Below are 6,092 nucleotides of genomic sequence, written 5' to 3'. Positions count from 1 at the left end.
TTAGAGAGTGAAGCAATGCTAGTGTCTATCTACTTCGCTAACGAAGTGACACCTGTGCCCGTTCGGGAATTGGCATAGTTACAAAATGACGTCACGCTGGCGAATTTTTGCTAGCGTTAGTCCTTCGCCCATAAGTTTCATTTAGGTCTGCTAATAGCATGTTGTTTGTGACTGGGAGGCTCGTTTTCAAAACTTCAATTTTTTACTGAAGTAATTTCCTTTGGTTCCCACTTGACTGATGTTACATTCCAATGGGAATGACTTCTGTCTTAATTGTTTTCCTTCCGCTGCCCATTTGAACTGATATAAAGAGCACATCCAAGAGCTTACTCTATTCACCACACCATCACCCTTGAGAAAGTTGGGATATGACGAAACATGTTGGGAAACAGATTTAACAGACTTTATTGATGAACAATCATTTTCTGCTTAAAGTGCAATATATCTTTCTTTGATTAAAGGTGCTAATACAAAAACGATAGGAGCGCACCCCTTCTTTTATGGTTATTTGTGGAACTGAGTTGGATGAAGAGGAGGAACTGGAGAAGCCAGTAGAAAAAAATAACTATTAGAACTGTGGGTGCCTGATGATGCATTTAGATGCTGGTGAGGCATTAGATGATGCCGCTGACCTCCTTTAAGGCCTTTATTTTCTTCTTCTCCTTTTTCCATTCAGCTGCATTTTTCCTGGTCAGGTCTAAAGACAGCACAACTTTAGTGAATCAAAGGTCGGTCTCAGCACTTTGGATCACTTCTTTGATCTTCTCTCTGATGCGCACAGGTAGGGGTCACATGATGGTCTAAGTGAGACCATAGAGAGAAATAGCAAAGCAGCAGGTATTTATTATCATTAGGGGTGCTGTTGTATTGATCGCTATAAACAAGGCAAATGATGCGGCAACTCATGTAAGTAAGTACAGGAAAACTAATGCTCAGGGCACACACTCAGATCCATTATATTTCTTTTTAATTAAGTTTAATGGAAGATAAATGCCCAAAAAGTACATCTCAAAAGTTACTATTGAGAGGGCAGAATATAAAATGAGTTTTTATGAGCAGCCTTACCTGGTGCTTGGGTCGCATGGGGCTGATCCTGTTGCCCATGTTGGATCGTCTTGTAATATAAATTAGAGATTTGAGAAGGTTACAGTTAATGTGGATACTCCAAATAAACTAGATAAAGACTGTAAGGGGCAAATTCACTATGCGCCGAAGCAGCTAACGCTAGCGTCAATTCGCTAGTGTTGGGCATTTTCATGACTTCGCAAATCCACTAACAGACGCTGGCGTAACTTCGCTAGCGTAACTTCGCACCCTTACGCCTGGCGAATTTGCGCAACGGACGTAACTACACAAATTCACTAACGAGCGCATTGTTCTGAACGCTACCTTTTACGCTAGACTTCCTTTGCCACCTCAGACCAGGCGAAGCGCAATAGAGTAGATAGGGATTTCTTCAAAAAAAGGTCAAATTTTTTCTAAGTCCCAAAAAACGCTGGCGTTTTTTCTATATTATGGGTGATAGGCTGAAAAAGATCGAAATTTTTTTTGGGGCTCCCCTCCTTCCCCCCTACATTTCCTAACTCATGGCAACTTAACTATACAGTGGGCACATGTGTAGGGCAAAATAAAAAGTTTATTTGATGTTTTGAAGGTTTCCCAGGCATTTGTAGTGCTGCTACATATTCCTCCATTGAAATTTGAATTTGGCGCCGTATGCAAATTAACCATCGCTAGCGTAACTTCGATTCGCGAATCAACGCTAGCGCAACTTCGCAACCTTACGCTACCCCTGAGTGCAACTTTGGATTTTAGTGAATTTGCGAAGCACTGGCGAAACTACACCTGGCGAAGTGCGGTGAAGTTACGCCGGTCGCAACTACGAATTTTAGCGAATTTGCCCCTAAGGGTCTGTGATATAAGCAGCACCATTTACAGCAGATTTAGTAGTAACCCATTGTGGGACCTGCAAGTTGCCATTTTAATTGGGAACATTCTAAGACTCTGATTGGCTTCAAGCTGGCTCTTGCCCTGCCCACATATGGGCCATGTTGTTATATTTACATGAAAACAAACTTAAGTCACAAAATGTACCCATTTTGCTCCCATGGGAATTTAATTTATGTTATAGAGTGGCTAATTCTAAGCAACTTTTCTATTAATCTTCATTGTTTATTTTTTTATTTATTGTTATTGCTACTTTTTATTACTCGTCTTTCTATTCAAGCCCTCTCCTACTCATAATGTAATCTCTTATTTAAATCAATGCTAGGTCATTTTGACCCTAGCAACTAGACTGCTGAAACTCCAACCCGGAGAGCTGCTTAATAAAAGGCTAAATAACACAAAAACCCTAAGTAATAAAAATGAAAACCAACTGCAAATTGTCTCAGAATATCAGGCTCTACATTATACTAAAAGAGGTGTCAGAGGGGTATTTCCCTTGCTCAGGATCAGGTAGCAGCGAGGCAGCTAACAAAGAGCTTGAACATGATGATATGTATTTCATGAACCTACTATGTAATACATGTTATTGAGGGAGAAATGCAGGATCATTACCCTAATGCAGAAGATCCAAATGGAGCAAGGTGTTTTCTGCTCTAGGAAAATAGATAATTTACTCCTGTGTCACTTTCTTTATCATGTTCTGTGTTGCTATCAGTCGCACAAAGTCACACTCTTTCACATTATTTCACTATAAGGGGAGAAATAGATATATACAATTATAAGCTGGACCCTTTTTGCCATTTATACCAATACATACTGGGGTTCTCCTAGGCAAAAGAAGCCCCCTATAATATGTATTGGGTCATTTATCTGACACCCAACTCCTGAATGAAGACAGAATGAGGAGAAACAAATGCTGAGAGGGGAATAGTGAAGATAAACTTGATTATTTCAGAAATGGTACAGAATTTTTCATTGATTGTATTTAGAAAGTTTCATATTTCAGTTTGCTGAAGATAATATTAAATTTTCACATTTTTGCGATAGTTCCCCTTTAAGTTACCTTGCCTGTAAGCTCTCGGCCAATCAGAGCTGCCCTGTGAGCGATGTCAGAGAAGTAAGGCATGGTATCCCAGTTGAATCAGTCAGGCTTGCAGCTTATCATAATAAGCAAGAAATGATGGGATGCCTCTTGTCCCAAGTATAGTTGGTTTATAATATATACATTCTGTATGCAAAAACATCCCAAATACAAGGTGTAGGCCTTTTGAGCGGTCTTAGGGTTTAGTTAGCTGTAGTTCAACTGCTTCACCAAAATCTGCTGGACTTCAACTTTTAGCATACACATTATTATTTACACACACTTACATTCCTATGTGTGTAACCCATCTACCACTACAGTTTTTCACAGCCCAGTTTGTCAAAAAAGTACTTGCCATGTATCACTGGTCCCCAGACTACGTGTTGGAATATATGCAACAGCATTCATGTGTAAAGGGGTTGTTCACCTTCCAAACACTTTTTTCAATTCAGTTGTTTGTAGATTGTTCCCTAGAAATAATGACTTTTTTCAGTTACTTTCCATTGTTTAATTTTTACTGTTTTTCCAAAATATAGTTAAAGTTGAATGTAAAGTTGGTGTTTGAGTCTGGCAGCTCAGTAATTCAGGTGCAGACTCTAAACTGTTTCAATTTTACATCATTTAGTTGATACATTTCTCAGCTGCATCTCTGGGGTATTAGCAACTATTGTATCAAGTCTAACAGCTGCATGTAATGAAACCCAGAAATTCTGCTCAGCAGGGACAAAGATAAGAAATGTATCAACTAAATGTATCGATTTAGAACAGTTTACAGGGTCGGCGACCCCCTCCCAGAGCTGCTTCAGAAGGTGAAAAATCACAATTTACACTTCAATATTAGAAAAACGGTCACACATAGAGAATAGAAAGTCATTGGAAAAAGTCGTTATTTCTGTATCGGAAAACAACTAGTTGTTTGAAGATGAACCACCCCTTCAAACACTGGAGTATTAAAATGATCACAAGGTGGTGCTGTGAATATTGTTAATGTATGCTTGCAATGATCTATGCTGTTACATTCCTTCACTCTGTTGTTTCTGTTTCCTTTTTGTTTCTCCACCGTATTGTCCTTGATCTTCCACACTGTTAAATGTGCTCTGTATTATCCCCGAGTGATTCACAAGTAAATTCTTTCCCAAGTTGCTGTGCTGAGTGTTCCCTGTGTGATCATCATAAAGACCACCTCTGCCAACACTATGGATCTGGGAGCTTTGCTGTCCTGGATATTCCTGAAAGCCCATTTAGAAGATCTGTTAAGGAGAACATTTATTTGCTCTCCATGATTTACAGGGTGACACAATGGTTTCCGTATCTGTACCTTTACTGATGAGTCAGGAGACTGTAAGCTGACAAAAGGATACTCCGTGAAAGTTTGTGTAGTTTTCCGGGCACTCAGCTACATGGATATAGTGAGCAGCAGTGCTTTGTGGTGACTGTCCATTTGTTCTCGTGAGAGGTTACACCACTGATTGGCATTTATTAAAGGGATTCTGTCATAATTTTTATGTATGGTGTTTTTATTTCTAAATTACACAGTTTACAGTGTAAATAATTCACTCTACCATATAAAACATCATTCTTGAACCAGCAAGTGTATATTTTTTTTATAATATTGGTGTGTAGGCAGCCATCTCAGGTCATTTTGTCTGGTCATGTGCTTTCAGAAAGAGCCAGTGCTGCACTATGGAACTGCTTTCTGACAGGCTGTTATTTCTCCTACTCAATGTAACTGAATGTGTCGCAGTGGGACCTGGATTTTTACATTTAAGTGCTGTTCTTAGATCTACCAGGGAGCTGTTATCTTGTGTCAGGGAGCGGCTATCTGGTTACCTTCCCATTGTTCTAATGATGGGTTGCTGGGGGGGGGGAAAGGGAGGGGGTGATATCACTCCAACTTGCAGTGCAGCATTACAGAGAGACTGTAGATTATCAGAGCACAAGTCACATGACTGGGGACACATGGGAAACTGACAATATGTCTAGCCCCATGTGAGATTTCAAATTTAAATATAAAAATAAATCAGTTTGCCCTTTTGAAGTTATCCCTTTAAGTTAAAAATACAAAAATCTCAAAATAGTTCTCTGTTTTAACGCAATCAATCGTTTCTTGTTTGGCAATTAAACAGTTAAGCTCATTTAGATTGCTACTGTTATCTTGAGTGCAACGGCAGTGCAATGTTTTAGCAATCAAGTCTGTATGTACCCAGCAAAACCGTGACATTTTATTGAACAGCATGTACTGGGTTTGAATAAATTTAACATACTAGAAGCAGAGATTTAAGCAGCAAGCTGTTGTTATTAATACACTCTGACCCAATTTGCCCTTGCTCACACTAGGGAATAATTCACAAGTTTTAAGGATGAAGGAACCTCACAAATCCCCCTGGAGTTACACTGTAAGACTGTAAGACAGAACAAACTGCAGGTTTCATGCTCCAGACACTGAAGGAAAACTCTCCAACTTTCCCCTTCCTTTGAGAAGTCTGCTGGATTTAAATGTACTCTCTGGTGAATTCAGATACGTGCTTGCATGTGTCCGTTTTTGATAAATTCGAAGCCGGGGAAGTAATATTCATAGAGAGATTATATACAAAAAGAATGTAAAAAATTAAAAAAATTAAAAAATACAATGCAGGCAGTTTTGTCCTTACATCCCCATGGCAGGCAATCCCTTCCGAGTGCAGGCAATATAGAATGCTTTCATAGTGGCTGATTCTAGGCTGATTTTCAGACCAGTGTGGCATTAAGTAGCTCTCAACATTTTGGAGAATTCAAAAATGTGTTACACACATATTTGGTATTTGCGCACTCAGAGATATCAGAGATATGGGCCATGTCATTTCAAACATTAAATAAAATGTATTTCTCAATACATAATCGTTTTTTTTAGGAGTAGAAGTAAAATGACACAAACATTCAAGCAGATTTAGCTTAGGATGTCTCGAGAAAACAACACAGGTATGGGATTTCTTATTTGGAAAACCAGTCAGCAAAGAGATTTAACTAGTAAAAAATAGCTTTTCAGCTCTCTTGTAGGGTCTTGATAAAATAAAATGATTTGGCA

Source organism: Xenopus laevis, chromosome 1L (assembly GCF_017654675.1).
Source record: "Xenopus laevis strain J_2021 chromosome 1L, Xenopus_laevis_v10.1, whole genome shotgun sequence".
Classification (NCBI taxonomy): Eukaryota; Metazoa; Chordata; class Amphibia; order Anura; family Pipidae; genus Xenopus; species Xenopus laevis.
The sequence above is the reverse complement of the archived record's forward strand: the minus strand, read 5'-3'. Positions refer to the sequence as shown.